Source organism: Castor canadensis, chromosome 5 (assembly GCF_047511655.1).
Source record: "Castor canadensis chromosome 5, mCasCan1.hap1v2, whole genome shotgun sequence".
NCBI lineage: Eukaryota > Metazoa > Chordata > Mammalia > Rodentia > Castoridae > Castor > Castor canadensis.
This window is the reverse complement of record NC_133390.1, coordinates 5,754,160-5,771,078: the sequence shown is the minus strand read 5'-3', so window position 1 is coordinate 5,771,078 and position 16,919 is coordinate 5,754,160. Positions and strand designations below refer to the sequence as shown.

The 16,919-nt window shown below is 51.6% G+C and overlaps 1 long non-coding RNA gene across 1 annotated transcript; it reads right to left on the bottom strand.

Annotated features, from left to right (window-relative positions):
• Positions 1-1,147: 1,147 nt before the first annotated feature.
• LOC141423025 (uncharacterized) lies at positions 1,148-5,610 on the bottom strand. The gene is made up of 3 exons (XR_012447688.1): positions 5,361-5,610; positions 2,124-3,343; positions 1,148-1,702 (listed from the first exon to the last, which is right to left on the bottom strand). It is a non-coding gene; the product is annotated as an uncharacterized lncRNA (long non-coding RNA).
• Positions 5,611-16,919: the final 11,309 nt, after the last annotated feature.

Genomic DNA, 16,919 nt, shown 5'->3' with positions numbered 1-16,919 from the left:
CCGGAGCAGCTGTGAGACCCAGGGAGACATGCCCTCCATAGTGGCTGCTCAGTGCCAGCTATGAGCCACTAGTCGGTCAGAGGCTTGTCCACCTGCTGAGGACAGAACATGGGATGAGCAGAGGAGGAAACCCCACAGAGACCTGCTCAGAGGAGCCACTGGGGGCTGAGGATCTGGGTATAAAGGAAAGATAGCATCTGGGGGAAGTAGAGGCAGGCAGAGGTCAGGGCAAAGGGAAAGGGGAAAAAGCCCCAGGGAGCCCCCATCCAGAAGCAGGCCTACTCCACCCCTTCTGGCCCTGCGAGCCAGAAGACTCCTGCCCACCTGCCAGGCCCTGTTCTCAGCCTGCAGCCTGATGAGGTCACAGCCCACCAATAAGTTACGAAACCCCCTTGAACGGTCACCGCCAGCAGTTATAAAAATGAAACTAGAACAGAAGACGTCAGCGTGCAGAGCATTTATGGGTAAACATTGTGGTCATTTTCAGAAATATGTACGTGTGTGTGCACAACACACAGTCTGAGCAATCTGAAATATGAAAAACTCTAAATCCAGAACTTTTGAGCACTGACGTGACGTCATAAGGGGAAAATTCCACAACAGGAAACTGTTTCGTGCACAAAATTGTTCCAAATACATATGAAGTCACCTTCAGACTATGTGTATAAAATATATGCAAAACATAAATGAGTGGCTCAAGTAGTAGAACACCTGCCTAGAAGTGCTAGGTCCTGAGTTCAGATCCCAGGACTACAAAAATCAATTAATTAAAAAACAAATTTCACATTTAGACTTGGGTCCCATCTCCCCAAGATATTGCATTTTGTCTCTGCAAATATTCCAAAATTCAAAAAATTCTGTAATCTAAAATACTTCTACCCCCAAGTATTTCTGATAAGGGATCCTCAACCTGTATGGATGGATGGATGGATGGATGGATGGATGGATAGATAGATAGATAGATAGATAGATAGATAGATAGATAGATATAGATAGATAGATAGATAAATATAGATAGATAGACAGATAAATATAGATAGATAGATGGATAGAGAGATATAGATAGATAGATATAAATAAACTACAGTAAACCATCCTTTTTCATGGATTTATTACACAGGTTTTGACCAGGCACAGTCAAAAGAAATTTCAAAAACAAAAGTTTGCTCGTGACACAGCTCAGTGAACGAGCTCTCAGTCAGTCCATGTTATCATCAGTTGTGTTTAAATCATTGTTTGATCTGCTGAGTGTTTCTCTGCCCTTCATTCTGTGAAAATCCTCCCCAAAAGCAAATGGCACCCAGTTAACTGAAGTGAAAAGCTGGGATGTATGGAAAGGCAGCCGTGTCTCTAGCAGAAGTTGGGCAATGTTGTGGGGAAAATGAATCCAGCATCTGTGGTACAGCAGCGAACTCTGCATCCTCAGTCTGCACGGGTTTTCATCCATGTCGGTCTCCTTGGAGCCACACACCTGAGGACACTTAGGGCCACAGATGATCGTGTGTATGTATGTACCCATTTTACTAAACTAGTTTGCTTTTGTTTTGCACACGTGGATACACACACAAGCAGGAAACGGCTTCCTTGGTGTGAGTGACCATCAGGAAGGGAAGCATCTCGGAAGGTGGCCCTCTGGTCTGGCCGCCAAGGGAAAAGCCTTTGGTTCTGTCAGTGGCCCCAGTGTGTAGTCACAGGTGTGGACCTGGCAGGAAAAGCAGAAGGTAAGATTGATCAACAAACCCTTTACAGACAGAGAGTGACGAACGTTAGCTTATTTCTTGAAGAGATGGAATTAATCCTAAATGCAAGAATTAAACTCCAGCTAAATCAAGTCAGAAATGTAAAAAGGAAGCTCTAATAGTTCCCAGCCAGTGCCTCTTCCCACCCAGAACTGTTTCCCAGCCCCATTCAGTTCTTCATCTTTGTGAGCCAGGCAGCCACAGCTCAGGAAGCAGACTAGACTATGGAGTACTCCCGCACTCCACGCAGCCGACAGCACCCAGGGGGCTTGTAAGCTGCTACAAACCAGTGAAATATCAACACAGAGAGGATTCTTACCGCATGATACCTCCAAAGAGGTCCCAAAACACTGGGGTTTATTAAAAACACAAAAATCTACTCACCAAACAGCCTATTGCTACAACAAGATGTCGTAGTTATAGAATTGAAGGCAGGTGCCATGGTGGGCCGTGTGTGATCAGGAAACCCTCTGTGAAGTGACATCCAGAGTGGCACCAACATTTCCCCCCTCTCCATTTTAGCCCACTCAGCATCCAGGAAGGTCTGTGGTTTGGGTCTTCATGTCTTCCCTTTTTTGAGGCACTTAATTTTTCCCTGGGTCACAAAGGCGGGGGCGGGGGGGGTATCCTTTCAAGCTAATTGTTAAGAAAATCAAAAGCAGTTGGGCACACACACCGGGGTGGTGGTCCTGGAAGGTCACTGTGGGATGACATCTCTTCCTTCCTCTTTGCTTCCAGCTGCCATGAGATGAACTGCTTCCTCCACCATGTGCTCCCTCCACCATGTGCTGCCTCACCACAGGTCCAAAAGCAACAGGTCAACCAACCATGGACTGAAACCTCCAGAGCTGTGTGTCCAGATAAAGTTTTCTCCTTAGAAGCTGATTATCTTGGGTGTTTGTTAGTCACAAAAGCTAATGCAACAGTGACAATAACTACCACTTGCTGAGTGCTTAGTAGGGAGACAAGCTCATCCCAGTCTGCCCAGAACTACTTTGGTTTCCACACCAAACGTCCCATATCCAGAAAGCCCCTCAGTCTCCCACAGGAGTCCAGGGTCCCTAAGCACAATAGGAGCCATCTTAAGCACTTGGACACTTGGATGTATCAGCCCGTTCAGCCTGGCCATCCCTGCTGCCACCTCTTCTCTCACAGGTAGACCTGAGGCACCAAGACGTGATGGCACCTGCCTGGGTCACACAGCTGGTGACAGGGGTCTGGAATTCTGACCCCACTCATGGTCCCAGGGCTCTGTCCATTGCTGCTCTACTCAATGGCTCCTGCCCCAACTGCACTTCCAAAATGTCACCATGGAAGCAGAGGTCCAAGTGATGGGGCCACAAGCCAAGGAATGCGGGTGGCTCTAGAAGCTGGCAAGCCAGGGAAATGGACTCTCTGTGGAGTCTTCAGGAGGAACAAGCCCTGCTGGCACCTCCATTGTAGCCAAGCAAGACCCATCCTGGACTCTGACCTCCAGAACCGGATGTATTATTAAACGTTCGTGTTGTTTTCGGCCACTGATTTTGTTCAGTTCATTACAGCAGCCATCAGAAACTGACACAGATTTTGGTCTGTATTTGGACCACCCTCAAGAATCTTCTAGTCTGCAAACACAGAAGACATCAAATAATTATTCAAGAGTGAAACAGAGGACAAGTGACCAACTACTGGCTGACAGTACATAGCTGATTCTATCCTAACAGACAACACACCTTATCTCACAGTTATAAAAAGCCCACTCCCCTTAAAACCTCTGATACCTTGGTGACCAACATTCCCGTGCTGTTGGTTAATTCAAAGCCAGAGAGTCCACAGCCCATGAACAACCTTTGTTTGGCCCATCAAAAAAGTAGACTAATTAATTTGGATTTTGAATCGATGGTCAACATTTAAAAATCTGGAGATTTGGTGTGAAAATAAAGTTTCTTCTTCTTTTAAAAAGATCAAGAGCCCTGGCAACACCGACTCCAGACTCCTGACAGTGGACACTCCAGAGCTGAGCTGTGGCAGCCTCATCTGGAGGGCTGGGGCCTCCAGAGCCTTCTCACACGTCCTGTCAGCAGGCGCTGGTACAAGTTGACCAGAGGCTTTCCAGAGAGATGACCTCCCTCCCTGAGCAGCTGGCTTTTCTCTTACCTCCACCCTGTAGGCCCCATGAGGGCAGACCTGTGTTTGTTCTTAAAATATACTCCAAGGCCCCAGAACCACCAAACCTCATAGTGGGTCAAAGCTACCCACCACTGCCCACTCTGGGCTTGACCACAGCCCACAGTGGGCTCCATTTTGGCCACAAGCAGTAGGATGTGTCAGGGTACCTCCTTGCTGGGAAAACTTAAGACAAACCAAGGGACCAACCAGGACACAGCAGAAAATCCTAGAATTTCATGTGAGGGAGAAGAATGAGCCAGTCCCCAAAGCTCAGGAAAAATGCACAGGACAGATAGACCCCCATGTCTCACCACCAAGGAGGGGCCCGAGCTCTGGAGAAAGTTCTGTCCTAGGAAGAGAGAGGACACAGCCCAGATTGTCCCAAAAAGTTCCCCAAAGTGCAGCATGTTGAGTTCTCAATACATTCCATCTGGGAATTGCAAGAAAGAGGAGAAAGACCCAGGCCAGCAAGGACATCAGGGACCTGTCCTTCTGCACCGTGATCTCTTGGGATTTGTCCTAGATGCATAGTTAATAAAAGAAGGTGAAAGAAGCCCCCTTGCGGCATCTGTCTGTGGACCGGACACCCAGCATGGGTGGGAGGCTGGGGAGAGCATGGGTGTGCAGTGGAAAAGGGGCAATGAGGCATGCTGGGTCCCAAGAGAGTGCCGCCATCCCAGGGCACAGAACAGAGTCCTTGAGGCTTGGAGGCCATTTGTCCACCCACAGCTGTGCTGAACCAGCCACCGTAACAGCCAGTCAGTAGGTGCTGTGCCCTCCCAGCCAAGTCACGGTTTCTAGAGTGTAGAGACTTTGAGGAACTCTTTTTAATCAACATTGCACGGGACTGGGTCCCCCCACACACACACCCTGTGCCTTGGATTAAAGGCTGGGACCATCGCTTCTAGAAACAGTCTTTGGGGGCTGCTGTGGACCGGGTGCTGCCTCGAGGGAGTGAAGAGATGGAGAGAGGGAGCAGGGAGGAGGAGGAGGCAGAGAGGAAAGAAGAGGGAAGGAGAAGGGAGATAGAAGAGAAGGGAAAGAGAAGGAAAAGAAAGGAAGGGAGAGAAAAGTCTAGCACAGTTTTGGGACGCAGACAACATCCCAGCAAGTAAACTCTTGGTCTTGCGGTCGTTATCAAGACCCCATAGACTCTTTGGGGACAGAATTCAAGGGTCTTAAACTTGCAAAGGAAAACAATAACATTTTAATTTTCACTAAAATCCAGCTGAAAATCAGCATTTCTGCCATGAGCACACACAGTACACCACAATAGCAGAGGCAGTATTCCACACGTGGTCGCTGACTGGAAGTCACCGATGTTTCATGAAAACGTCAATTTGTCCCCAAATCTCGAAATCACGTTTATTCCCATTGCTACTTTGAAATTAGAGTAACCATCAGAAATGTCAACAGAGTGTATTCCAAAACACATTAAAAAGAAAAGCACAAGCCAGACGTGGTAGTGCTCACCTGTAATCCCAGCACTCAGACGGCCGAAGCAGGAGGATTGAGAGTTCAAGGTCAGCCTGGGCTACATCGTGAGACCCTATCAAAAAAAAAAAGAAAAGGAGGGAGGGAAGGAAGGAAGGAAGGAAGGAAGGAAGGAAAGAAGGAAGGAAATAGAAGAATACACCAATATAATTGATTTCCTTTGTATTTCACCTGATACATTTCAAATCATTATCCTAACCAGGGGGTCTGTAGACATCACTACACACAGATAGGGAGGGAACCCCATGTCCTGATCTGCTCACAGAGCTGAGGATACATGGGCCACCCCCTGACCCCCTCACCCCCAGGCAGCTTCTCAGGCCCAATCACACCTTCCCCACTGTCACACTGTACAGTGACAACTGACTCAAAGCCTCTCTGCGAGCAGAGGTGGCAGGTTTTAAATGTGGTTTTTCCTCACACTACGGTTTACAGACAGCCTGCCGGCCATTGCACTACCGGCCACCAGGCTGCGTATGTTGTCATTTTTTAAGAAGCTGAACTGCAGAGAATTTAACGCCTTGCACAGGGACTCAGCACATCTTCCGGGGGTGCAGCATGGCCTCGGGTTGACTTGCCGTGTTAACCCCCTGTACCAGGCCCCACTGTGGCACTGTGCTGGCCTCGCTGATCCCCTTCTGTCCAGCCCTTAACCATTAGGACAAATGTGCACTTGCTGCACTTGCAGCACTTGCTGCTTGGCCAGGGAGTCCCTTGGCTTCCCACAGCGTGATGGCACCCCCCCATCTTCTGTCCCAGTGCCATTGGGAGACCAGGACAAGCCAGCAACCCCTGTAAAAATGCAAGTATAAGGGTCCAAGGTGCTTCCCTGTCCAGTCCCACCACTGCCCTTAGAGCCCCATTAAAATCCAATGCCTGGTTCTGCTTTCCAGCCCCCACTCGCTACTGAGGACAGCCAGGCTGGTGGCCACATGACAAGAACCCTTCCGGGAGCCAGGTTCAGATCCCTCATGAGGGTGGTAGGCAGTTGTCATCTTGTAGACTCGGCAGCTGAGAGCAAGTCCCCCAGTGCGGATGGGAGCTGGTGCCTGGATGCCCTCCTGAGCCCTCCTGAGCCCTCCTCCTCCCCACCCTTGCTTCTGGGTGGGAAGGAAGCACCCAGGCTCTGCTCCGTGCATGAGTCTGGATGACCCTTCCTCTATGTACTGCGGTCCCCCAGGTAGGACCGTCAAGCAAAAACTGCTCTCTCCCCAGCTCCCCTGCTCTTTGACGGTTTACAACGCCCTGCACTTTCTGGAAACTTCTTGGCACAGAATTGTAAGGGGTGGAGCTGAAGCTTTTGCTTAGGATGCACGGTCCTGTTTAAAGGCGCTCTGTTCTGCAAGGTCCCGTGTATTACATTAGTCAATCCGAGTGTGTGGGGGCGGGGCGGGGCGGGTGGGGGTGGCCTGACTCACCCGAGGCTGCTTGCATAAGCCTCCTTCTTGTAAGATGGGTGAGAATCAGGAGGACATATTTGAAAAGGCATCCACATGTCATCAGGTCTCGGATAGCATCTCTGCTTCCCTGGGAGCTCAGAGACAAAGATCCAAAACTCTGCAACCAGACTCAGAGTCCTAGAATTGACAGCAGCTAAAGTTGGGGGGCAGGGGGGATACCGAGGTCCAGGACCCAGTCCCTTAGAGCTTGAGCAAAGTCAAAACGGTCCTGCCAATTGCTGTCTGTTCCCACATCAGAGAACACCAAATGGTGTGGACAGACAGCTTGCCAGGCAGCAAGCACAGCATGCAGACAGTCAGGTCCTTCCTGGGCCCACACAAGTGACAAGACTGATACCGTGGCCAAGCCTGGCAGTAGGAGGTGGGGGTCAGCCAGGGCCTCACAAAGGGAGACAGAGGCTTCCTCCTCCCTGGGAAGGAAGACATCCTCTCCCGCCTTCTCTCCATTATGTGCCTGTGTCTTTAGTCTGCCCAGCCTACGAGTCACCAGGGATGCTGGTTAAAGACACAGGCTCCCGTCAGGATCCAGCTCCCTTGCGGGGGCCTGGGAAGCTGAGATTCAACAAGCATTGCCAGAGATAGGTGCATCAGAATCCCCAGGGGCACCTGTCGATGAAGTGCAGTAGCCCAGCCGGTGGCACAGTGACTCAATCAAAGCCTCCAGAAACAAAGCCCCGTGATTCTCCTCGGGCTTTGAGATCGCATCTTGGCTGAGTTCCTCTTCCCAGGACAGCAGCATCAGCAGCCCCCCAGGGCTCATTATCCACGCAGCTTCTCAGCCCCTCCCCAGCCCTACTGAGTCAGACACTCTGGGGGCGGAGCCCCACCCTCAGGTGAGAACCCGCGCACGGCCCCAAGCATCCATGTCTGTGGCCTTGTCCTGGTCACAGCTTGGAGCACGGTGCATGGCACAGAGCTGGCTCCTAGGAGAGGCAAGCGCAGCTCTTCGCTGCCCAGGACACCCCATGGCAGACCCCAGAGCAGGCTGTCTGCTCTCTGCAGCCCTGGGGGAGGGGGGGCATCACACAGCCCCTGCACCTGCGTTTGCAAGGAGGCTGCCATGGGGGTTGGGGGGAGAGGCTCTGGCTGGTTGTGCTAACTTCTCACAGGCTCTGGTTTGGTTTGGCTGTCCCCACAGCCCCCTAGAGCCTCGTGCATTCAAGCTGATTCCCAGGGGTGCCAAGTCACTCCTGTGCGTTCCCCACCACAGTCATACCCAGTTCCTGATGGTTCCACTTTCAATTTTTCAATATTCTCATGACACAAAAGCCATCACTTTTCAGTAGAAAGGGTGCTTGCTGTCTTCACAGGCTGGCAGGGCATAGTCCAACCTGGTCCTAAGATGCCACAGCTCCCAGCCAGACCTCCTCATGATGGGAACCACCATCCCTGCTCTCCAGCGTGTGGTGCTGCTGGGATGTGCGACAGGGAGCAGCACTCAATGCACTTGACTTGGGCTTAGAGTCAAAGCGCCCTTGCAAGTTGAGGATAATCTGGAAGTTGAAGCAGGAAAGTACCCCATTGCTCCCACACACGGGTCATACTTTTAGTGATGCCTCTGAGCAAAACTGGGGACCCCTTGGTAGCCCTCTTCAAGTTCACTTGGACGTTTGCTTCCTTGCTCCATGATGATCCTTTACTGATAACCTTTCAACACTCGAAGCCTTCCACAACTTTGTCCCCAGCATTCCCACCTCCTCCTGGCCTTCTGTCCCCTCCCAGTTGGGCTCAGAATTCCCTCGTCCACACTCCCCTGGAACTTCCAGCCTGGCTTTGCTGCCGGCTGTCCAGACACAGAGGGCATCTTGAACTTCTGTCTTATTTCCTACTGAAAACACCAGCCTGAGGCCCAGCAATGTGAATTGTTTTACTGCTCATTTTTGGTGGTACCGAGTTCTAAATTCTGAGCCTCACACTGACCTGGCAGGTGCTCTACTGCTTGAGCAGTGCCCCCAACCCCCTTTTTTGCTTCAATTATTTTTCAGATAGAGTCTGCAATCCTCCTACCTACAGTCTCCTGCAGAGCTGGAATGGCAGGCATACACCACCACACCTGGTTTGTTTTGGTTGGTTTGGTTTGGTTTGGTTTTGCAGTACTGGGGTTTGAATTCAGGGCCTACACCTTGAGGGTTTTTTTCAGATTGGGTCTCACAAACTATTTGCCCAGGCTGGCCTTGAACCGTGATTCTCCCAATCTCTGTCTCCCAAGTAGCTAAGATTACAGCCTGAGCCACCAGTGCCCAGCCCAGTTTGTTTTTGAAATAGGGTCTTGAAAACTTTTTTCCCAAGCTGGCCTAAAACCACAATCCTCCTGATATCAGCCTCCAGTGTAGCTTAGGATGACAGGCACATACAACCATGCCCAGTTATTAGTTGAGATGGGGTCTCAGGAACTTTTTGCCAGGACTGGCCTTCCTCCATCCTGCTGATCTGTGCCCTTGGAGAAGCTGGGACTACAGGAATGAGACGCCATACCTAGCCTCCTATTGTTTTACTTTCATTCCCTCAAACAGCCCACCATAGGAGTGTTCATTCAGCAAGTGTGCATTGGAGGACAGCGCAAAAGTCCAGTCACGAAAGGCATGAAGCCATCTCGCCACCAGTACTGGTGAATGGTTCTGGCTCACAGACACCCTTTGAACGTCCAGCCTACCTGGGCACTGGTCCAGCTCCTGGAGTGACTCCTTAAGTCCTTTGCAAAAATAGGAAGAAGTCCCTAAAAACCATGCCTCAAACTTACCCTGCCTCCAACAAAATTCCTACGGGCCTTCAGACCCCATTCTGTTTCAGGACCAGAAGCACCTGGGCTTTGGGTCAACAGACCTGGGTTCCAGTCCCACAACACCAGTTATTATCAGTGTTAATATAACTGTTAACCTGCAGGACCTCAGCCTCTCCCTCCTCGGGCCAGGAGAATCCGGCTTGGCACACACAATTCTTCCCCTGCAGCCCTCCCAGGAGGGCTCTGCCCATGTCCTTGGGAGGTCTGTGAGTCTGGGGGTCAAGGAAAATGGGAAGGGCGGGAGAGAGAGTTTCAGGCCTGGCCAGAGGGAAGCCTGGCAAAGGAGGGCGGAGAAGAAAGTGATCCACGTATGAGAAGACTGGAGCTCCAGAGGAAAGGGGAAGTGAAAAGGGTGGCTGGGGGCCCTTTAATGTCTCCAGAGACCCAACTAGAGAATGGGATTTCTTCTCACTGATCTTCAATGTTGCATCTGAGTTTCTCAAACACAATGGTTCTCAGAGACAGTCACAGCTTCGTTGGCTACAAAGACCACCATGAACCACACCCACAACCAGCCCCTGAAATAGGCCCTGCCCTCGTACTACCTTGCAGGTAGGAAAAGTCAGGAGCAGAGAGGTTAAGAAATTGTGACAGGCCACACAGTTGGTGCTGGCAAAGCTGGGATTTGAACCCATGCTGACAATGAGGAGTGTCATCAGTGTCTTAGAGTCTGTCCTGTCTTCTGGCAGTGTGGAGCCCCAAGGTGGCCCATTCCGAACAGGGCTTCAGCCAGGCTCTAAATTCCAACCAGATCAGAACTGTGTCCTTGGAAACTCGGCCCAACTCAGTCCTGAGTTGAAGAGTTAACATCCAAAACTCAAGTTCACTCTGATTCTGCCAGCGGGGGGTCTGAGCTGCCAGCAGGAACCCATCTCAAGGGGTACAGCCTGCGGCAGAATGGAAACCAGACAGGGGCTCCCCAGGCCCCTGGGTCTGCCGCTGAGAAGGCCTGCAGTTGATTAAGAAGGGAGTGCTGAATAAGCCCTTTGTGGATCAAAAGCTCTCTGTTGGAAACCCAGCTGACAATCCCAGCAGAACTGGTTTCCTGGTTCCTTACGAGAAAGCCTGTAACTGCTGAGGACTGAGACTTGCTTTGTTCCAGACCCTCACAGAGCGCCAGAGACTCAGGTGACAGTGGGCAGCAAGCGTGGCCTCGTGGCAGCCGAGGCTGTCCAGGTGTGGAAAAGGTGTGGAAAAGCCGGAAACAGCACACAGGGCCGAGCCAGAGCACAGAGGACCAAAGCAGCTCCTTCAGGGACTTCATTAACAAAACACGACGCCTGTGCCACGCCATCCAGGACACACTAGAAAACTGGCCACAAGCCACCCTGAATGCCTCCCTCAGCTGACCCAGCCTTCTCAGATTGCATCATAAAAGGCAACTGAAGACAAAGAGTCTCTTCAGTGTCACAACTGGCTTCCACATTGAAATCACCAGAATGTGACAACTCCCAATCCCGGGTCCCCAGCCCTAAGACTTCACATGCAATTGACCTGGTACAGGCTAACATGGTGTCCCCCCCACTCCAAAGGTGTGTCTACCTAGAACCTCACATGTGACCTGGTTTGCAACAGGGATCTCGTCCATGTCACTAAGGCAAAGATCTCCAGCTAAGATCATCCTGCACGAGGGTGGCCCTAAATCCAGTGACTGGTGTCTTCATAGGAGACAGACAGGGAGAGGACACAGAGAAGGGACCATGGAGGAGGGCGGCAGAGAGTGGATACTGGTATGAGACAAGGACCACCAAGGCCTGGGGTGGGGGCCGTAGAGGCCAGGGAGGGTCCCAGAGCAGGGTGAATCGGCCCTGCCCACTCTGGGAGAGAGTACACTTCTGTCTTCTGAGCTACCAGGTTCATGGTGCCTGGTTATGGCAGCCCCGGAAACCTGTACCCCAGGGGATGACCCAGTGCATGGAGCCTCCTGGCTGACCGCAAGTGACACCCATCTGGAAGCCAGGGAGGCTGGGCTTGGGCCGGACCTAGAACTCTGCCCAGCCCTGGAACCAGTGGCCTGGCTGTGCCTTAGAATCCACTAGGCCCCTGCAGACTGAGACGTCCGTGGTCTCTGCGGCACCCTGTTGGGGGTATTTTTAAAGCTTCTGATGTGCAACCAGGGGTGTGACCTTGGAAACTTTGGAAAGTGACCTGTAGCTGTGCCGACATGGAGAGGTGCAATGCAGGCTCCTGGGCCACAGGCTTCAAGCCTCTCTCCCCCTGCATGATGGGGCCCAGTGAGCCTCAGGGGTGGGGTGAGGATGAAGAGGTGACCACACAGCCTTCACTCTGTGTCCCATTTCCTGGGTGTGCCTTGGGCGCATGTGGCACTTGAATGGCTTTCTTTGGATGGCTGGTCCTGGTGAGAGTGATTCCTATGTTGCCTTAGGAAAAGAAAGATACCAAGGTTGGCACCAGAAAAGCAGAAGGAGCAGCTATGGGGATTCATGGTGACAGCCCATGCTTCTGCGTAAACCTCTGTGATACACTTCCCTGGGGAGTCAGTTTCTCTGTCTCTAAAATGGCCCCCAGTACTCACTTTTCAGGGCTGCTGACGGATTAGTGATAAAATACACAGTAGGTGCTATGGTTGACTATGAATCATCCCCCACAGGCTCCTGTGTTAAAGGCTTGGTCCCCAGCTGGTGGCACTACTTTGGGAGTTGGTGGAAACTTGCGAAGGTGGGGCCTAGCTGGAGGAAGTAGATCCGGGTTTCGGGGGGTGAATCTGAAGGTGATAGCTGGTCCACAGACCTCCTTGTCTCTACGTCCTGTCCACCATGAGGTGAGCAGCTCCCTGTACCACACACTCCTGCTGCCACCACGCTCTGCCTCACTGCGGGCCCCGAAACACCACGCCAAGCGACCCTGGACGGAGCCCTCTGAAACCCTGAGCCAAAGGAAGTCCTTCTTCTCTTAGGTTGTTCTCCCGGGCATTTTGGTCATAGCTACACAAAAGTAACTTGACAGTGGACATGCAGTAAACAGGAAGCACTATTGTTACCTCTGTATCTGACCTGTCCTGTGCTAGGTGTCAGGAGCTGAATTGTGTCCCCACCACCGCCACCACCAAGTCCTACAGTGAAGTTCCAGTCCCCAGGGCCTGACCCTGTGAGTGTGTTTGGAGACTGGGCTTTAAATGTAACTAAGGTATAATGGGTTCGTTGGGTGGTCCCTAACCCAACATGATGGGTGTCCTTGTAAGAAGAGACTAGGGTGCAGACACTCAGAGTGACAGCCTTAGGAGGAAATGAAAGATGGCAACCTAGGAGAGGGGCCTCGAGAAACAGCCCTGTTGCACCTTGACCTTGAGCTCTGGCCTCCAGGACAGAGAGAGGATAAATGTCTGCTGCTTAGGTCCCCAGACTGTGGTACTTTGTCATGGCAACCACACCAGACTGACACACTGGGTGATTTGTTATGTGACCTGGCAACTGTGTTATTATTCTTCCCTTTTAAAGACAATTTAAAAAATAAAGCTTAAAGAGGCTAACTGACCCTATAACCCCATCTACAGGGGAGGGGAGAAAGGAGGACTGTTGAAGGCCAGCCCAGGCAAAAAAGTCAGCAAGGTTCCATCTAAGTTGTTATCCCAACTGAGTAGAAAGCAGAGGTAGGGTGACCTTTGTCCAAGACCTGCCCTGAGAGAAAGTTAGCAAGACCCTAGCTGAAAAAATGAGCTAAGCATAAAGGACTGAGGGCATGACTTCAGTGATAGAGCATCTGTCTACCAAGCACGAGGACCTGAACTCAAACCCCAGGGAGGGAGAGAGAGAAAGAAGTCAATTGGCACATCCAAACTCACACACACAGTTAATGTCAGAGCCAGCATCAACCAGGCTGTCAAAGCCCGTGCTGGACAGGAAATCAATGCGAGTCAACGCCCTGTATAGCTGTCCTTATCTCAACCAGCAAAAACCCTCGTTCCTTCCTATTATTGCTTATACTCTCTCTACAACAAAATTAGAGATAAGGGCAAAATAGTTTCTGCTGGGTATTGATGGGGTAGGGGGGAGAGGGAGGGGGCGGAGTGGGTGGTAAGGGAGGGGGTGGGGGCAGGGGGGAGAAATGACCCAAGCCTTGTATGCACATAGGAATAATAAAAGAAAAAAAAAAGAAAAAGCCTGTTTTGGGACTCTGGGTGTGGGTGACTCCCCACAGAGGCAGGGAAGTTCCCCTCCCAGCGGTGCCCCAAAGCCTGTGGCTCTCACTGCTTTGTCACCCCTGAGCCTAGAGCAGAGGTTGTGGGCCTCTCTCACCTCCTCTCAGGGGTCTTGGTCCAAGGTCAAGGGTAAGAGAAAGGGTGGACACCCCAAGGTCACAGTGGAGCTGGAAGGGATCCATGTGGGTGCCAGGGACAAGGAAAGCTCCAGAAGAAGCCCCTCCCCACGGCCACCCGGGGCAGAGGCTGTGTTTTTATTCAGAAGCAGCACAGGCTGGGTGTGTGGCTCGGTGGCAGAGCATTTGCCTAGCATGTGTGAAGCCCTGGGTTCCATCCCCAGAACTGTCACCTCCAAAAAAGACATTCACTCACAAAGGGATTGGATTTACCTCCTGGGGAATCAAGACTCCTCGCATTTCATTAGCACTAAGCACTTTGAAGCATTTTTACCAAAAGGAGCAGAGCAGCTACAGTAGAAAAGAAAAGGTGAGTCTCCATTTTTTCACAGAAAAAAAATGCCAGCTCAGAAAAGTCTTCACTCTCTGCCTACAGAGATGTCACCTCCCCCTCCCCGGCTGTGGGGACAAAATGAAGTCCTTGACACCCAGCAAGCTCACAGCACAGTGCAACAACATAGGTGCTCAGTTAAAGGCCTCGGTGGCACCGTGGCACACAGGGTCTTAGCGCTAGTGAGAGACAAAGCCATGGTGTCTAGATTCTAGAACCTTCTCTACGGGGCACGGCACTCACCGCACCCCCCCCCCCCCCGTTTGCAGGAAGCTGACCCATGAACCACGTCTGGCCGGCTTCCTGGGCCACAGATGGGGTCCATATGTGTTGGCTGGCCTGTCATGGTGATTCCATGCGTGACCCAAGCTTGACTGTAATTTCTGTGTCTCGTGGTCAGTGTTGTCAGCAAGAAACAAAAGCCTCCTTTGTAGATAAAGAGACAAGAAAACCAACTGTCTCCAGGGCTGACTTGATTCCTGAACATGGGAGAGGCCGCATTTGCAACGATAAATTCATGGCAAGAGGAACTGGACGGTGCACCCAGGCGTGGGAGCCCCGGATTGGAAAAGCACACCATGGTGAAGTACTAGGAGGGCAGAAAAATTGACCATGAGATGTCCCTAATAAACTGGCTATTATAGGCCAGGGTCCCCTCACACGGGGAAAGATCTGACCCAAGTCCTCACACATTTGAGTGTCGGGGAGAAATGTTGGTGGCTTTCCTTTGAATCACTCTGTTTTCTGCGATGAACGGGATGAATGCTTCCTAACAAAAATAACTTTCTTTACCTAAAACTGAAGAGAAAAAGTTCCCCATTTAACTTACCTCCCCCATCTCTCCAGGGACCCCTCAGTGAAGGAGAATGAACCCCAGTTCCGTCAAAGATCAGCCCCGTCCAGGGCTCCCTGTGCAGCCATAACCCATGATCAACAAAGCACAGAACGGCCAAGTCCACGAGTTCACCTCTGTCCAGCCCCGGGGCGCCTGACCCCTCCCATCAGGGGACATTTCCATTCTGGCCTGGACACCCCCTCCCAGCTGGCTGTACCAGCACCCCTTTCAGCAGTCGGGTCAGCCTTCACCTGACACATCCAGAGTTCTGGTGTGAAGACGGAAGTGCTGGAGGTCAAGGCCAAAATAAATAAATAAATACAGCAGAAAAAGCCTTTCTCTGCATCCAGGTCTCTTGACCTTCTGTGGCCGTGTGGTGACCACCAGACCCCTCCTCAGAAGAACGCTTTAAATGCAGAGAGTACAATACGAGGGTTGGGAAAGAAACCAGGGAGACTGCCTTGCTCTGTGGCTGCTGTGCTGCCTGAGGCCAGAGGCTGGGCCATTTGTAAACAGAGGGAGCTTATTTGGCTCTTGGTTCTGGAGGCTAGAAGTCTAAGGGCACAGTGCTGGCGTGTGGTGAGACACGCCACACGGTGGGTAAGTGTCCCCAAAGGCCCACAGTTTGGTCCACAGCTCGTGACACTTGCCATTGGGAGGTGGCCAAACTTTCAAGAGGTGGAGTCTCGTGGAAGGAAGGTGGGTCCTTGGGGGAGTGCCTGGAAGGGGACACTGGAACCCAAGCCTCTCTCTCTCTCTCTCTCTCTCTCTCCTCCCCCTCATTGCCCCCCACCCCAACTTATAAGATGAACAGGCCTCTTCTGCCACCGGCTCCCACATGTCCTGTGTCACCACAAGCCCAAGCAACAGGGTCAAGCAAGTATGGACTGAAACTGCTAAGACAAACCTTCTCTCTTTACTAGTTGATGATCCCTGGTATTTTGTTATAGTGACAGAAAGTTGATTAGTCCAGCATGGAAGAGAACAAGAGAGCAGAAGCAAAGAAGCAACGGACTTCAAACTCACTATTACAACAAACCACTCTGCACAAGCTGAGAAAGACTCAAAGCATGGCAGACACTGAGACGAGATGTGCAGCATCACGGAGACAAATCTTAGGTTTCTGGTACATGGAAAATGGATAGGCGACCTTAGCGTGTTCAAGGACAGGAGCCAGCCACAGGTCTAACAAACCGGATGCTTTCAAGCAGTGACAGCTAGTGCTCTGTAACACAGCATGAGGTGAGCTGGGGTTTCTGGCAGGACGAGGTGACAGCTCTTTGGTGCTTGCTGCACAGTGGAAAAAGATGCTAAACTCATTAGAGGTTGGGTGAACTTAGTCCCTGTCCACTTTCATGAACTCTGGAATTCCCTACGGTGTGGACCAGCTGGCCCAGGAAGGTCATGAGGCCAGAGTGTGCTCCTCACCACCTCCTCCAGCCTGCATATCGTCCTCACTGCCTCCTGTCGCCCGTGGGACAGGACTAGCCAGACACATACACAGCTGAGACTTGCAATCAGCTGCTTGTGTCGTGTCTGGCTGCAAGGACAAACCTTGCAGTCACATCTCCTATAAAACAGGAGCCAAATGGTGATGGTGTCTGAGCAGTAGCTGGGTGGTCAGGGCCTTTCACAAAGTCTCCCTCCATCAGCGCCACCACGCCACCTCCAGAGGAGGCAGAACAGGCCCTCAGGGCTAAGGCGCCATCAAGGGAGGATAAACTGCTGTGGAAAAGGAAGCGGTGCCCGCCTCACTGCTCTCTCATTGCATGGGTGTAAACTGTCCAATGTCCAC